Raw genomic sequence first — 18513 nt, forward strand, 5'->3', positions numbered from 1 at the left:
TTCCTGGCATCCCATCCAAAAGATTCCCCTCCCACATCTGTGCTGTGAACTTATTGCTCAGACTGCCTGTTAAGCTTCCTTGTGATGTTTGGTGGCTCCTGAAGCATTTCCTCACTTGTACATGCCTTCAGAGGCGTAGGAAGGTCAGGTGGCACCCGGTGCGGAAAATTTCTTGTCACCTCCCTCCATTGATTCCACCTCCCCCCGCAAAAATGGTTTTACGTTATTTCATATTTTCTTACAAAGGAATAACAACAAGTAATAATAATAATAACTTTTATTTATATCCTGCCTTCCCTTGCCGAAGTCAGGCTCAGGGTGGCTAACATCAGATACATAACATTGGTATAAAACCAAACAATAATTAAATCACCTCCTAAAAACATCTCAAAATCAAATTAAAGTCTAATTAGATGGCTTTCCACAGGTTTAGGGTTGGGAACGGTAAGTGCTCCACTGAACTGAAATTTCAGCCTTCACAACATAGAAAAACAGCTATTTTGGTGGAGGAGGGTCAAGATAATAACCGATATGCATGAAATTTCATATATAGCTATATAATCCCTAGTATAGTAATCCCTAGTATAGTAAGATAAGATCTTTCGAGCAGGCATTCAAAAAAAAAGTTTTTTTTATGAACCGCCCTAGTAGGGCAGTAATTGTTCCTTGATAATTTGTCAACCCCTCCATTATGGAACATGGGGCGAGTCCGCCCCTTACGCCCCCTTGCTATGCCCCTGCCTGCCTTGGGGATCAACCCGGGAGGCCTTTTGGAAGAAAGGCAGCTGTTTTTCAGAGGGTGCAGCCTTTTGGGACACCCCATCTTGAGGATTCCTGCCCCGGGGAGATCTGCCATGCATTGCCCCTGTTCTTTATTCGGTGTCTGGTGACACCTTGCTCAGTTGCCGTTTTCGGATTATTGGTCTGAATCTGATTGGGTCTTATGCTGGCATTTTATTCTGCTCCACTGTGGTTTGTCTTACAGTGTACTCTTTTATTGTTTTCTCTTGTAAGACGGTTTTGAGAGCCTCGGCTGTGGGTTGGCCAGTGCAAGATTTAAATAACAAATATCACTGGGACATCACAGCGGCCGTTGTAAGCAGTGCTGTAGTGGCTGTGGCAGTGGAAGGGGAGGAAGCTGAAGATGTCTCCTGGAGAGGCTTAAGAAGGCAAATGTGTTTCTGCTGAAGAGCTAGCATCCTCCTGCCCTGCGCACTCTGCTTGTTGTGGTAGGGACACCGTCTTGCATGCATGTACCCTTCCTGCAGGTGGCTTGATCTGAAATCTGAGGCTCACACAACCAGCTACCCAGGGCCATGGGCATAGCCAAGACTTTGTTTGGGGGGGGGGCAGGACTGAAACCAATGGAAAACCTAAGGAGCCAACTCACGGATTGGTTGCAATATCACCAGCTACATGATATGTTCAAATCAGATAGAAAGAATGGATTTTTGGACCAAAGCCCATAATCTGAAGAACTCTTGGCCCTACAGCTGTTTTGGGACTATAATTCCCATCATTGCTGACCACTGGTCCTGTTAGCTACGGATGATGGGAGTTGTAGTCCCAAAGCAGCTTTGCTAGCCGGAGAAAAGGGTGAGGGCTCATCCAAACTCAATCTTTACTGCTGAATCAGATGTCAATTGGGTTTCCTGTAGATTTATGTTTGCTCTGATTCAGCACTAAAGAGCGTGTTTTCCAGGGGGAAGTTGTGGGGCAAACAAAACTGCTTGGACACGTGCCTAGAAAGCATGGAACAAGCAGAAAGCCACTCAGAGCTGTGCTTTTTAGGCACAGGAGGAGCAAATGAGTGCTAAGTCAATTTGGATTGGTCAAAACCCTGAAATGCCTTTTCACTGGCAGGGATACCAGTATGTTCTTTTCTGGAAAAAACATTTCCCCCAGAGAATTTTTAGAAAGTGGAACAAGCGTAAGGGACAAGTAAGGGTGATGGTGTATGGACAGCGGCCCAGAATTCTCTAGCCAATGTGCTGCAGTATGTGCTTAGATTTACAGGCATGATTCCTTCATACTAACACTGAAATACTCCAGAGAACAAAAAATCTATAAATGGGACCTGGCTGCTGGTTCTAAGCATACATGTAAATATATACGTGTTCAGTCTGACTAGCAACAACAAAGTTCTGGCAAGGACAAGAAACTAAACTCAGCTTCCCAGAGCCTGTTATGAATAAACTACTCTCCCCTCCCAGGGGCACCTGCTGCCCCCTCCCACCACCTCCCCCTCCTCCTTTCCTAGAGCTGGATAAATATAGCCACAGTTTTCAAGCACACTGAAATATATATATATAGGGCCATGCAAATAGGTGGGTAAATATGAGGTTGTAGGCTCTGTCTCTAACCAGACAAGAGCTGTGATTTAATGTACACTTAGTTGGCAGTAAGCCCCACTGAACACAATGGAACGTACTTCAGAGTAAGGCTGCAGAGGGTTGAGGTGAATAGCATTGAAGTATGGCCTGAAGCTGAAGAGCTGGAGTTCAGGGGAAGATCACCGGCTTTACATTCAGAAAGTCTTACGCTCAATCTCTGGCATCTCCTGGCAGGACTGGGAATGTCTCTTGCCTAAAATCCCAGGGAGCCACTGCCAGTCAGTGTAGACAATATAGATCTAGATGGACAGCTAGATGGAGTGCCAATTTAAATGCTCCCACACACGGGGAAGAATACGAGCACAGTAAAAAGGAGTTTCCAACTCCCCATCTATCCACTATGCTTATTTCCTACTTTGCCAGGAGATGTTTCATGTACCTGTCTTTTAACGTGGGGGAACATTAAAAATTACACCCCACACCTCCCATTTGGATGTATTTCCTCCTGGCTTTGCAACACATGTACATATAACCAAAGAGAAATTTGAACATATGTCAACCACCATGAAGGTCTACGTCATCAAGTCAGGATTGGGTTTTTTTTGGCAACTGATGAGCACAGTAACCCTCCTGGAAACCACTCAGAAGAGAACTCACACCAGGGTTCCTACAAAGCTGGAATGACAGTGCTCCCTAGGCTTGCTGTGTCATGACTGAGGCTTTTACCATGAATCCAGAGAACTGAGTCCTGGATTCTGCAGGAAGTTGCAAGCCTTTAGATACCAAGGCTGATGTTTTTTTTTGGGGGGGGGGGAAGGAGTCTGACATTGTGCCTTTCCAAGCCTCATTACTTCCAGAGTCATCCATCTGCAAGCTTGTGTGTGTTTATGTGAGATGGGTATTATTTTCTTCTTCAGTTGCCTTTGATTTCAGGTTATTTGCAGCGCTGGGGGATTAAAATGCAGATTTAAAATAACACAGATCCAGAGACTGACTGCTTCAAGAGAGACGAAGGGCTGCTTAAGGCAATGCCACAGACTAGACTTTGGGGAAGCATATTCCCCCCCCCCCCGGGGGGTGTTGGGGTGTGTGCAACCCCTCATTGATCATGAAGCTCTTCTCTTGCGGTGTGAAGTGCCACCATTTATTCTGGAAGAAGTGGCTCATCCATAGTTTCTGTTCTTTGTTCAGAGAAGCCCAGAGTCAAGGACGCCTCTGGTCTTAGTGGGCCCCCATGCTGCATTTCCTTCCTGACTGGCTTGCACTTTTGGCCTCCTCATCTAACAGTTGGCATGGCAGTGAGAAATGTTCAGCCTGACTCTAATATGGCATTCTCCTCTGTGCAGAGTTATTAATGATCGAACCTTTAAACATTCATTGCACCCTCCCCATCTTATAGCCTGAAATTGTACATTCTAAGAGAAGCTGGTGAATTAATATGTATGGCAAGATTCCCTGGTCCTCCTGGCATAGAGAACTATTTTGTGCTACACACCACCTATGTCTCTGAGCGGTGTGAGATTCCAGGGTTCTGGGGTCCTTGTTTCCTTTTGGAAAGGAGGCATAGCAGAGACTGTGGTGTATTTATGAGATATAGTTTATTTTCACATATATACAACCGGAGCTTAAAATGGAGGGACTCACAGCATTAACACTCCAAGAGGTTCTTGCTTCTCCCGCGACCACCGTCTTGGATGCCGGCAGAAATCAGCTTTGGCCCCCTGCCCCTCTGCTGCGTTTAACAGACTGCAACTATTTTTCCTCCAGCTGCAATCCTGAAAACAATTGCTCTCCTTCCGACTCTAAAACTCCACTTCAAAGGCTTTTGGCTTTCTAACTAATTCTGAGTTGAGGGAGGGGCACAGAGCCACTCTATTTGTCTCCCTAAAGTCTCATCTTCTGTGGGCCATTACTAGGCAGGCTACTGGCTTGTATTTTAACATGCCAAATCCAGTGTATGGCACTCAGCAAGTTGAAGGGGAGTCCAGGCACCCCACAAACTTGTATGGCAAGATCTCCTGGTCTTCCTGGCATGTAGAGCTATTTTAGCAATAGGCAAGGCATTGGTGGGTACTGTTTCCTGAAAGAAGCCACATTCTGAGCCAAGCTGTACAAACTATGCAAATCAAACATATTTGCATATTTGTGCTTCTGTTGCCTTCTTTATACTGCTTCTTTGCTACTACCCAAGGAGAGAGGGAAGGGCACTGAAACCCCACCCTCAGCTTCTGTGATTTCAGAATCTATTCTCACTCAGGGGTGCCAAATTGAATAAAATACGGAGGGACAGGTAAGCCCTAGCCCACATAATTGATCACAATATGTGGCACATACACACCATTTAAATGGCAAAACTCATCAATGAGTGGGAGGGCTCAGCCACCTCAAATATTTTATGTGGGGTGTGTGTGAAGGGACCTTGGCCCCTAGGAGTTGGCTCCTATGGTATGCCTCACATCCACAGAAACTAGAAACCTGTTTTGCAATGGTTAGTTACTGAGCAGGAGGAGAGCTGAGGTTTACAGAAAGTTGCATTATGTGCCTGGCTCTATATTCTGCAAGTTTTCTGCATTTGTGTGGAATAGGAAACACACACACACACACACACACACACACACACACACACACACACGAGTGTTACATGTATGTAACAACAGAGTCTTGACAGCAAAGGCTATGGGAGCTCTCCCTCCCATCTGCTCTGGCAAAGGAATTCTACACACACACACACCCCAATTTAACCACCAAGTTCCTTTCCAGCAGCTGTTGCAAATTATGCCAAACATCTTGGTTCTGCTGGCTAGGATGAGTCCCTTGGTCAGTACTGATCTCTCAGAGGTTTTCTTTGCTGTCCTGGGGGTCCAATATGTGGGACAGGGAAGGGATGCATTCTGCACCACCAGCTTTTATGGGAAGGGATGTGGAACTGGAGATGTTGGGGGAAGGCAGGAAGAGGAAAGAGAAACGGGGCTGGAGGGTGGGTGGAGGAATCCTCCCTGTTTCAGCGAAGAAAGATGAAAAAGCAGAGGCCAGAGGGTGCCACCCACCCACTGCTTCCCATGTCCTGGAGGAAAAGATTTCTCCAGACAATGGATTCACTATGAGAGACTGTGGCACACACAGAGCATAAGGGGGGGTGTCGGTCTGCTCTGGATCTGAAGGACAAAGGCACATTAAAGGGGTTTCTTCTTCCATTGGAAACAGCCAAGTTCAAAGACGGCGTGGGATGAAGATGGATCAACAAAGAGAGATCTGCGGAGGGGTGTGTGTGTGTGTGGAGTGTGTGTGCTGCACGTAACTGGAGAAGACACACATGTATCAGATCCCTGGTCAGGATAAGGCAGAGGCTCTGAGCAGTGAGCAGGATTGGCCACTTATCCAAATGGTGCTCCCCCTTCTCTGTTACTCTTTTCCAGGCTTTGGCCCACACTCCTCTCTGCTCCACTTCAGTCACTATTTTGCCATGAGATGTGTGAACTCTGAGGTGTGCAGAAGTACACCCCCCCAAGTCCTAGAAGGAGGACTCCCCACCCCATCTCAAAAAAGCCTGTTGAGGAGTGAGCAACCTATGCTGCTTGAAGCCACATAATGCTGAGCATCATTTGGAAGTGAAAACCAGAAAACTGGAGGTGAGGGAGTGAACTGGGCTGCTTGAGTCCCCTTTCAGTTCTTCGTACCCTGGAGGAGAGTGTGGCACCTGTTAGGGGATAAAGAGGAAACACTGCAGCTTTTTGTTTCAGATACAGCCTTGCCAATGATTACCACCTGGTCTTCCCACCCCTCAGCACTGCATATGGACAGACTGGGAAGGCAGGGGGCTTTTCTTAGCCCTATTTCCCAGGACTCCAGCTCTGGGGGGGGGGGGTGTTGAGTTAAAAACAAGGAGACTCTGGATTTACTTACTCACCTCCCCACCCCAAATAATCTTGTGGGCTATTTTTAGAACGCAAAAATGTAGCTTAGTCATGCAATCTTAGCACACGGGGAAAGCTTTTAGCGAGAAATTCCAGAGAATAGTCTTTTAAAACCACTGAAGCCAAATGCCAAAATATAAATTTATTAGGGAAGAAGGGAAGGCAACGATTGCACAGCCAGACTTTGCAAACGAGATCAGTAACATCAGTCCAACTTAGCTAGTTACAGGTTACCTTCCCGAACAGAACCTTGGGTTTCAGAACATTTGCAGAATTCATTTGCAGAAGAGGTGCTCTGACAGTGAGCATATTTGGACCCACAATCAGATGTTTGGACTTCTACCTGGTCAGCAACCTTAATTGCACAGGGTTCCTAATGTTTGGTAACCCCCCATGTACACACAGTTGCACAAACCCAGGAGCCCCCTTTCCCATGTTCAACAAATGTGCAAGTGCTGGGTGACACTGGAGACAAAGCTAGCTGGCGCCATCCCCTGTTCAGTTGGTTGGGGTTGCTTTTGATCTTAAATCTGTATCTCTTGTCTCTTAGGCCGTAACCAGTTACAGGTGGGTAGCCGTGTTGGTCTGCCATAGTCAAAACAAAATCGAAAATTCTTTCTAGTAGCACCTTAGAGACCAACTGAGTTTGTTCCTGGTATGAGCTTTCGTGTGCATGCACACTTCTTCAGATACACTGAAACAGAAGTCACCAGATCCTTAAATATAGTGAGGGAGTGGGGAGGGGCCGTAACCATTTATTGAACTCTGCACAACCACTGAGAATGCCTTGTTCTGAGTTGCTCTCTCCCGCTACTGCACAAACGTCACAATAAGCAACATTACAAACTTACTCTTAAGTCTTTGCTCCTTTTGTTTGTGATAACATGTTGGGTAACATTTTTATTTTTGCTTTTGTGGTTAAAGAATAGTGCTTTTGCAATTGCTTCAGTAACCAGTTTCACTTTTGCCCCATTAAAAGTGCCCCATTAAATCTATTTATCTCCTCCACCCCCGCTCATTGCTACATTTCTGGAAAACATATTCAGCCACTGTGACTGTGAGAGAGAAACCCCAGTAGGGATAGCATGCCTTATTAAAATAATTTTTCCTGCTTCTCCGCTGCCAGTGAGAGACACACAATAAAATGCTGCCTGTAATACCTGGGCACTCAGGTGTCAAAGCCAGGTGTTGGCTTAGCAGCCTAGAGTGTTCTTGGCTTCCTCCTGGACCCCAAGAACAAGATGTAGGGTCCTGCTCTGTGTCCCACCTGAGATGCTTGGAGGGCAACAATGGGAGGTCTCTCCCGTGGAAGCACCACCTCATCCCCTTATGGATTGTCTGGGGCCAACTTGGTTATCTGTTCCCCACTCAGTGAAGACCTTATTTTTCCTCTAGGCATTGGGGCAGCATGAATGAACTGGCTTTTGGTGGCTAGTCTGGTGTTGGTTCTTGTGTTGGATGTTGGTGGCTGTTTTAGGGTATTAGGTGATTATTTTGGATTAACAATTTCAGTATATCAGCCTCTGCATTATTTTAATGAACTTCCTGTACAAAGTGCTTTACTAGACTGTAAAATACAAAACAACAACAACATAATATATAATAGAATCTACTGTACTTTTATGCTATTGTCTTGTAAATAGGTTTGGGACTCCGTTTAGGGACTCCGTACCCTCTCTTCATCATTTCCATAAAGTGAGATATATATATAAACTAACATGCTGCAAGGGATCCCCTCAGCGGCCAGGGTCTTGGTCCCAGGAGGTATAAGCCTCTTAGCAGTAAATGCTCGCCAAGGAGAGCAGTGGGATAAGGTGCAGCCCAGACCATGCAAAGCAAGGACAAGCACAGAGAATCAGTCCAGGTTCAAAGCATCATCCAGAGACAAAGTCAGGCAGTGGTGCAAGGTCAATAGCAGAACAGTTCACATAAGATACAACACAGCAGTGTATGAGACTCAGGAGTGAGAGCAGCCAGACCTACAATGTTTCCAGAAATTGGGTCAAGAAGGAGACCTTATACAGTCTGGCTTTCTAGACCAGAGTATACTACTTCTGCTGGTAGTAGAGGCATTTCAGGGATTGCATACCCATGAACCGTGCAACGACTCTGGTCCCTCGATGCATGCTATGCTGTCTCTCTTTGGCCAGGCCCTTATGGTGACACTGTTCTCGAGGACTGAGTGGTGGCTCCACCTCCTCCTCCATCAACAACAACTCCAAGGGATCTTCAGCACTGATTGCAGGAGACCCTACCTGCTCCCCAAGGCCCTTGACCTGCAGAGTGTCTGGTTCGTTTTCTTAGAACTCAAGTGTCTAGCATCAGGTCTAGGCTAGACATGACACCAATTTCAATCTTTTTCTCGCATTTCCAGTATTTTCCTGCATATTTCTTCATCGAGGGGTCTTGGTTTTTCTGAATCCCAGTGTTGAGAGTGTCATGGTATATCTTGCGGGCTTCCCAGTGAACTTGTGTCACATAAATTCATATCCAAGGTCACTCCCATTTCAGGCTTTCACTTTTCCTATTTTGCACATGCATAAATGTTTTGATGGTCACAGTAAAATGGAGAATGAGATACCAAAGTGAATTTTTTGCCTGGAAGTAGGGTTGGCACTCCCCTGCTTTTCTACTGGCCATTCTCTTGCGCCATTAATAGGAGTCTGATATGCCGAAATTAAGCAATGAAGATTTTCCAGGCTGTCACTTTTATCTCCATTCCTGGAAAAGATCCACTCCCTACCTTTCCACCTGCCAGGAAGCAGGAGCAGTAAAGGTAGTGTCAACCCTAAGGGCACCTAAGCCTTTTAGCACATTGAAGGTCAGTTTAGAGACTGAGCTGGCCAATGCAGTCCATCACTTTTCCCCGCAATCTGCATCTCCACCCAGTTTCAAGATAGCTATAAACTCTTAAGTAAGTTCAGTGCTGTTTCACATGCAAACAGAGAAGCCGCCCTTATCAATTCTGAGCCCTTTGAATTCCAGGGCGACCAGTGAGATATCACTGTGCTTTGCATGCTGGGATGGGGGAATGCCTTGGGAAACCTCCTATTTGCAAAAGCGAGTTATTTACAGACAATAAAAAAGTAACATCAGCACTGTACACGTTTTATTTTCATTTATTCATTTGAACACTGGTGTTATGCAGGGGTTAGGGGAGCAAGAAGCATGATGAAAGCTTAGCTCTGGCTTTTGCACTACACACACACACACACACACACACACACACACACACACACAAACTTGCTTATGAGAGATTAAGGGCCACTGAGTTCAGTGAAGGAAGTGTGCATTAAACTGCAGCCTTACGATGCTGTCGCCTTCTTAGGAATCAATCCAAATGGGTTCAGTGGAGCTTACTCCCTGGAAAGTGTGCACAGGTTTGCTGCCTTAAGGCTCATCCTCACGTCTGTTTGCCCCATGTTTACTTCTCTTTATCCTCTGATTTCTGGGAATGGGTTTGAGAGGCTTTCGTTTTGCCCCGTTGCTTTCCGTGGAAAAACCCACTGCTTACCACTGAATAAGAACAAATGTTAATCCAGAGAAAAAGTAACTGTTGTTGTTGTTGTAAAGATTTTATACACCACCGTTCATCAAAAGATGTCAAGGTGGTTAACAAAATAGAAGCACAAATTAATACACAAAACAGTAACAACATACCCACCCACCCCCCGCAATTCAGTAGTAAACAGTGGGATTTTCTGGGGAAAGTGGCAGGACGAAGGAAAAACCTCTCGGACCCATGCCTAGAAATCACGAGACAAACAGAAGTGTGTGGTTTGAAGCTTATGGAACGATTGGTTATTTGTTCTGGTGCAGAACCTACAGGTGTATCCTTGAATGAGCATATACCATATGCTACGCTCAGTTTAAGCAGCCTTCCCCAACCTGGTGCCCTCGAGATGTTTCGGAATGCAACTCTTGCCAGCACAGCTGTGCTCCCATCAGCCTCACTGTCTGACAGCTGTGCTGGCTGAGGCTGATGGCAGCCATAGCCTAAAACATCTGGAGGGCACCAGTTATGGGAAGGCTGATTTATACTGTGGAAACTATAGCAATTCATCTATTTCAAAATCTCTTTGTTGAGAGGGATCGGCCTCAAACATCTCTAAGGGGGGGAAAGCAGACTGATCTATTTCTGTGAGTTTGGTGGATGCTGGAGTTGCTCGGCATCACATCAGCAGAAGCGGGAGTCACCTTTTGGGGGGGGCGGGGAGGGAGGCAAATTTCTTGTGGTGCCTTTTTGAAGCACAAAGATGCAAGTCACCTCCTTTCAAATCCGTCTGAGCTGGTGATTCACAGACTGCCGGTTGGGGTATTCAGTAGCTAGGATAATACAAAATCACTTACACAGTGATAAACTGGGACACTAGCAGGCCTGGATTTGTGTATCGCTCCGCGCTGAATGGAGAAGGCTGATTAGAGAGGGGAGGCTGTCTATGGGCACATTCCCATCCCAGAGTAATTGCTGGAAGTGGGGAGAGGAAGTAATAGGATTTGTAACACTGATATGGGGTTTCTTAGTCACATGAGTCAATAAAGCAAAGAGCTCAGTTCTCCTTTGACAAAGGCATGAGGGGGACAAATTCTTATGGGCAATATAACCCAGCAGCAAGTTCTCTGTAAGCCTCATTGAAGTTACGCAGAGCTGTGCAAGAGCACATAAACCCATTTCAACCATTCAGAGTTTAGGCATTAGACTAATGTGCTGAGCAAAAGGCCTTTGCAGTTCATCAAATCTCAAAATGGAGAATGCAGATTTTAGACATTGCAAGTACAACTGAACATATGCGCTGTTTTTAATTGATAGATAATGTAAGGTAAAAAGTAAATGACCCCTGGATGGTTAAGACCAGTCAAAGGCAACTATGGGAGTGCGGCACTCATCTCGCTTCAGGCCAAGGGAGCCGGCGTTTGTCCACAGACAGCTTTCTGGGTCATGTGGCCAGCATGACTAAATCGCTTCTGGAGCAACGGGACACTGAAATGGAAACCAGAGTGCACAGAAATGCTCTTTACCTTCCCGCCATAGCGGTACCTATTTATCTACTTGCACTGGTGTGCTTTCAAACTGCTAGACTGGCAGAAGTGAGGACAGAGCAATGGGAGCTCACCACCGTTGAGAAGATTCAAACTGCCAACCTTCCCAACGGGAAGCGCAAGAGGCTCAGCGGTTAAGACCACAGCGCCACCCGCATCCCGATAGATAATGTAAGGGTTACATTGGCTACAGTGTTGGTGTCAGAAAAAATCCACAAATATTTAAATGAGAAGTGTCCAGAGGAGGAATGACCACTGGGAGGCAGTGGCAATAGGACATGTCTATCCCATATTGGTCTCTACAGCCACAGCAGGTGCTGTAACTCTCCAATGGTTTGGTCTCAAACTAAAGGCACACTCCTTCATTGTCTACAGAGACAGACAGATGCCAACAAGATCACCTTGAAGGGCTGCGGTTGGTACTGGTGCATTCAGACGGAAACAGCTTCCTTTGGTGTTCTCAGGGGCCACCCTATTCTTCAGGCAGCAACTGGGGGGCAGGGAGGCTGAAAACCCCTTAGCTTGAGAAATAAGCGGTCTGACTTCCTCATGAAGTGAGCATCACTAAGCAGCAATGACTTCATAACAACGAGAATGCAAGAGCTCAAGAACAGCATTACAAGGAAATTACAAGTGCTGTTACATATGCACAATTCCCCAAAGAGATGGCATGACAATGAAGTGCTTCCTTCTGTTTCTTACAACTTTAAAATCCATTCCCTGCTTGAGTGAAGCTGTGGGCAAACTAATATGTCATACCTCAATTAAAAAATGGCAATTTGTACATCAGAACACATGCATACACCACAAAACCTGCTACAAAAATCAGGCCTGCAAGAGCTGATATGATGTGAAGCACTTTTAGGATTCTCTTAACTTTGTCCCAACACAGAACTGCAATGCTCAGGACTCCTTGTGGAAACTGCTCGTTGTTATTTTGGTGCAGAAGCAGACATGGAACCAGAGCTGATGCCATGATGGTCAGAAGCAATTCCAACAGAGTCAAATGGAGTTTCCTCATGATTATAGAGGCTTGGAATTGGTGGAGCTATTGGTGAAGAAATAAGTCCTGCTAGTCCTGAGATTTACTGCTAGTCACCATGCTCAGGGCTGCCATTTTGCTTTGTGCCCACTGAACTTGGAGCAAACAAGGTGGTTCACACAATATCAAATGCTATTATTTATTAGTGGCCATAAGTCACAGCTTGGCTCACAAAAGCACAGAAGCACCACCACCAATTCCGCCGCCATGTTGAGGCAGTTGCTCCAGCCGGGAGGGAGGAAGGACATGCCCAGGCAAGAGACAAATTGAGCAGTGCCTTTGACACACTCACCGTTGAGGTAAAAATTAACAGAAACCTTGGGGAGGGTTTTTTTCCAGCTCCTCAAGGCTCTCCCTCTAACAGGAGCTTATAAATTACAGCTGAAAGGTGTTGTTTGCTGTGACCAGAGAGAAGGAAAGCAGCGATGTCAAGTGCAGGTTAGCAAAGGTGTGACTTTCCAGGCTAGAGAAAATTCCAGCAAAGGCCTTGCCCTCAAGCTAAAGCACAAAGTGAGTGTTAATGAGTAATGAGGATAAGCTCTGTGTGTTTCACCTCTCTGGAAAGTTCCAGAGTCACAAAGCAGACCTATCTGAAGCAGCAAACAGCCAGACAGTACTATATAGGAAGTTATAGGAGGTTCCAGGCTGTGCAGGCTTCATCTGCAACATGTCAAAACAGCGGTCTACCTCACGGAGGTATTTTGTGAGGGGACCAAGAGAGGAAAGGCATCTGTACGCTAAGAGTGTAAGCAAAAATGATTGAGAGGAGTGACACAATTTTGCCATGGAAGTGAACACTGAGATCCTTGCCAGCGCCTCCCTCCCACCCAAATACCAGTGTGAGTTTCTACCTGAGAAACACAGCGTTGGCAAAGTGTTTTATCAGAGAAGCTGAAAATGAGCTCAACAGCACCTTCTGAGCTCCTGAAGAAAACTAGTTCCCTGTCTTGTTCCTGCTGTGCCATCTTAAGAGCAAAAAGCCTTGGAGCCTGAGGCTTAAAAACGGACTAAAACTGGCTCAAAGTGCAAATCTGAAATGAAACTTGGCTCTGTCCTCCTCATCCTCGTGTGGAAATTGAGAGTCAGTGAATAATAGCCTTTCCCAGTTTTGATCTTTGGAGTGGCTGGATTGGTGACTCGCAAGGGGTGGGGGTTGGAGAGAAGGAGGGGGAAAAAGACTATAACTTTGGGCACTGGAAAGTGACACGGAGCCTCTTTCCACCCTGCTCTCAGTTTCCATGATGGGGTGGGGGAAAGTTTGTGAGCATTGCCATTCTGCATACAAAGCTGCCTGCATGCTGGACATCCAAATCTTATCACCCAGGAAAATTCTCCCCAGTGTTTCGGAAGGGCCTACAAGAGTCCATTGATCACTTTGGCAGAAGCCTCCAAAAATGCTGCTGCTTGGTTTAACAGTAGTCATTCTTTTACTGTGAATCATACTTCAATTTAGGTATTTTGAATAGGGTCCTTGATCTATAAAACAAGCATTCCATAGGTTGGTGGGAGAAACAGAGGAAGATAAAATTCCAGGGAAGGAGATACTCCCAAGGACAGGGAGGCAACTAGGTGAGCTGTGTGTCTGCTCCTCACCAAAGGACACTCATTGTATTTGTGGGAGTGTCGAGACCCTCCCATCCTGCTCCCCCACCCCAAAGAAGTGAGCTCAAAGTACAGCTTATTTTTCTTATTTTTCTGTTTGCTGCCTAATTATGGTTCTGTATGTGTACTTCTGGGAAGGTGTTGTGGTCAGTTCTGAAGTGCAGGAGCTCCATAAGACAACCCCCACAGCCATAACAAGTTTGGTAATGTACTGACAATCTGAGCTCATCCAGACTTCCTTTTCTTCTGGATTTTTAAGCACAGGTCCACACTTTAAAGCTCCGTGTCCAAGCACTCTTTTAGTTTGTTTCTTCCAGAGCCTTCCCCATGTAAACCTGCTTTTCAAGGCTGAATTGGCGCAAATGGCCATCTGCGGAAAACCCGAATTGTTGTTTGTTCTGATTCAGCAGTAAAGAGCGGGTTTTCATGGGGAAAGCACCATGGCTAAAGAGAGAGAGAGAGAGCGTAAGATAAGAGACATGGAGCTTTAAAGCACAGACCTGTATCTAGAAAGTATGGAACAAAAGTTAAGTGTGGCTGTGCGCTCAGTGCAGACCTTTCAGCCCTGGTGTAATATGCTGATGTGGAGCTGTTTTGGCCCAAAGCTGGGCGCTGGTCCTTCTGCACTTAGGTGTTGGGAAAGACCTGGAGAATTACTGCTAGCCAGAGAAGGTAATGCTGGCTACGACCAATGGTGGTATAAAGCAGCTTCAAATGTTCCTATGTGACTGTAGGGAACAGGTGGTTGGTGATGGGCGAGATTAGGGCCAGGGAAGCCAAGGCCGATGGTGCCCAAATTAGGAGGTAAAAAATTAAGTGGGAAATTTAAGCCTATCTCAGTTATGTCCAACAGTGCCCCACACTGAGCACTGGAGACAAATGGCAGAAAAGTGCCTTTCCAGAAGTCCGTGAAACAGGCTTAAAAGGTTTGCATGCTCTGTTCGGTTTGTTATCTCAACACTCTGTACAGGTGAGGTTGGAGGAAGGACAGTTACTTCAAATGGCATCTCCCTGCAGATGGACATGGGACGATGCTTGAAGTGCCGTGGCAAGGTATAAGTCCAAATCACCTCCTTTAAAACACAATACTTTATGGCCATTCCTTGAACTTACCAAAGGGTTTGTAGTAATTTAGACAGGCTGCTGTGTCAGTCCTCAGAAACATGGCTTTGTTTTCAAGAGGAGCCCAAACATCCTGCTCAATTAAGGAATGGACAAAGGAGCTTTATGCATGTACAGAAACAGCGGTTTATCTATAAAAGGCTTTTGCTTAAAAAGAGATCTAGACTGTGCCTCACATAGTGCTTACATGGTAAGTACATGTGTTCATTCCAGGGGTGCTTCCTATACACACGTCTTGGAGTTCAAAAGTGTGGGGAATGTTGTACATGCATCCAAACATACATGGTGCACTCCTTTAACACGGAGCATTATTGGGAAACCTCATTTGTTGTCTGGTGGTGTGTGCATATGTAAGCAGTAGCCTTAGGTTTCTTCTCCACTTCCTGCTACAGAGATTTATTGCAATAGTTCCAGAAACAGAAAAAATAATGTAGGGTGAAAAAACAAAACAACTGATGTGCACCAGTTATTATCGTTAGTAATTATTATTACTACTCACCCTTCACCAAAAGGTCCCAGGACAGGTTGCAGCAATATGAAATACAACCTTAAAAACAGTTTAAAACAGTAATAATAGGATGCACCACAGCATCTTTAGGATGCATCAAATGAAGAAAAACACATGCTCAGAGAAGCTGAGTCATATACACACAGCTCTCATTCCTAGCCCCTCTTGGCAGCCTTCCTCAGCCAGCTTGCAATTTGCCTGTTTGTTAGCAAATGTGTTGATACACTTGAGAAACTATGAATCTGTCTTGCAGAAATTCCAATTTATGCCGCAGTCCACGCGCTTAAGATTTGTTTGCACTGGAAAAAGTTCCTGCTTCTATAGATTGTGTTAAGACACCAAAACCAGAGGGCAGACCCCCCCCCCCCAAAAAAAATAAAAGGACCAAGCTGGCTCATGCAACATGGCAAGCCAAACTATGACTTGGCAAGATTGCACGAACATGCAGGTGCCCAGAGTCCTCCCTGCTACTTTTTGCTGCTTAGTCTGTGAGTCATCTGAACTGGGACTGGTAGTTAAGGTTTGTACTTGGCTACAGCTGATGGTTAGCAAGGAGAGAGCTTAACCCACAAGTCCTGGTTTGGACAACATGCTAAGCCACACCTTGGCACAGCAGCAGAAAAAAAGGCTGGGGAAGAGCAAAGTGACTGCAAGTTCCTTTCAGGGAGTCTGCCTGTTCTCACTATACCATAGCCTGGCCTACTGTACCACGTCTTTATTGTTGCATCCTGAAACAAAGGAGAAGGTCCCCAAAGATATGGAAAAGCAGCAGACAAAAGCACATGAACCCCTAGAGCAATGAAAATGGCATAAAAGTTATTTATAAATTAACAAAACAAGATCACTTTTGTCTGTTGTTTTTCATTGTATTCTGCACAACTCTGCAATATTTTGACTCTACACAATTACGCTCTTTACTCTGTCCTTGCTGTTTCCCTTCAGGCAGGGCTGGCTCACCCATGAGGCAAGGTGAGGCCACAGCCTCAGGTGGCAGGGTACATGGGGGGCAGCTGACCCCGATGCAGATGTTTATTCCCCCCCCCCGGTGTTCCTGATGCAGAGCTTTGTTCATTCCTTCTTCCTTGGCTGGGAGGGAGGTGCTTTTTTGTGGTTTGCCTCAGGTGTCAAAATACCTTGGGCTGGCCCTGCCTTCAGGAACAGCCACCGCTCAGTGGCAGAGCACAAACTCTGCAGGTAGAAGCTCCCAGATTCATTCCCTTGTATCGCCAAATAGGGCTGGGAAGGAGCCATGCCTGAGACTCCAGAATGAAAGCCACTGCCAGCCAGTGTCAATAAAATGTCAATACTGACCTAGGCAGACCAGTGGCCTGGCTTGGAATCAGGCAAGTGTAACACACAGGGTGGTTAGCATGATAAGAGCAGCTACAAGTCTGAACTGGAAACGTGGATTTAGGATAGGATAGAAGGGCTGAGCCCCATAGATGGGTTCACGAAAAACACAGATAACCCAGTTGGCTTAATGGAGCTGTTCTACTTTATTTATTTTTTATCCTGAATTAGACCAAGAACAGGGGTGGGAAATGGAGTGCATGTCTACTGTAGACAACGAAAGGAGTGGTCCAAAGGCCATGGTTATTGCTTGCTGAGGGTGGTAGGAATTCTTCGTTAAAGGTAACAGAATCATCAAGGTTTTTTGGGGTATGGTAGACCATCTAGCCCACCTCTCTGCTTGAGTCAGACCCAGGATCACAAGCCTAAGGACACCTTGGTTGGAGCCATAACAGTGTAACTCATGGCCCCTTTAGCTTTTGCAACTGAAGGTACAGTATGTGCAGCTGCCTGTAATTAGGACGACCAGCTCTGCTCCACGGTGGCCAGTCTTTCTACCAGTCTTGCCCATAGAATGGAGACAAGATGGCTCCCCACAGCACACAGGCACCCCCTGCATCTTGACCTCTAGTTTACCAGATGAGAAACAGGCACCAGCAGTGCATGACTGGAAAGACTATGCCCCAGCCAGGCTGGTGCCCCTTCACACTCTCTGTGCCACAGGTTGACCCCTCATGGGCTAGGATGCCATTTCTGCACACCTGGCCCTGGCAGGCACACATTATTCTCTTCTGGTGAACAGACATTGGCGCTAGTAGCTGCAGTCTTCTGCCAGTCACTGTCTATCTGGGCTTTCCTTTCATACCCAGAAGGAACTGGCATGGTAGTTGGACGCATGAGGAGGACAAGTGGTTTCCACTAGCACAAGGTGGGCCCATTTATGCATCCCTAGATGTTTCTGGATCCAATCATTTTGATGGAGGAATTAGAACACATGGGAGTCAAACGGCACAGCAACAGAGCAGGCAGAGTTTGGATCATTTCCTCTTGGGTTGCCTTAAGGGTCCCAGGGTCATTGGTGATCACCACAAATATTACTTTGTGAAATCCCACCTTTATTTTGTGATGGTGCTATAGACATCTAGCATGGAATTTGCAGCAAAAATTGCAGCAAAAATCAGAGGTGTGCAGGATTAGAGTTTCCATGGAGGGTGCCCAGTATTCTAATTACAGCACAGGCCAAAAAAGTAGAACTTTTAGTCTAAGACGACAGAGATCTTTAGGGACATTTTAGAACTGCGGTGAAAACTCGGGGCTTACTTCTGCACACGCTCAACTGCACTTTCGTCTTGATTCCTACAGAATCTAAGAGCTGGACTCTGGTATGGAAAATAGACTCCGGGGTTGAATGGCGTGGAAACTCCTCATAGGCAGAGGGTAGGACTCTGGTATGGAAAATAGGTTCCGGGGCTGAATGGAAGCGTGGGATCTCCTTTCAGACAGAAGCCCGGCCAGCCCCCCGCATACCCCACGCCCTTTGCCAGGTCCAAACCTCTCGGGTCTCCCTCTCTCTTACTCACCTAGACAAGGGAGGGCCCCATCCTCGCCAAGGAGCGTGTGTGTCCCCGAGCTGGAGACGGGAGCGGCGGCGGCGAGCTGCAG

This window comes from Lacerta agilis, chromosome 8, assembly GCF_009819535.1.
Source record: "Lacerta agilis isolate rLacAgi1 chromosome 8, rLacAgi1.pri, whole genome shotgun sequence".
NCBI classification, from domain to species: Eukaryota; Metazoa; Chordata; class Lepidosauria; order Squamata; family Lacertidae; genus Lacerta; species Lacerta agilis.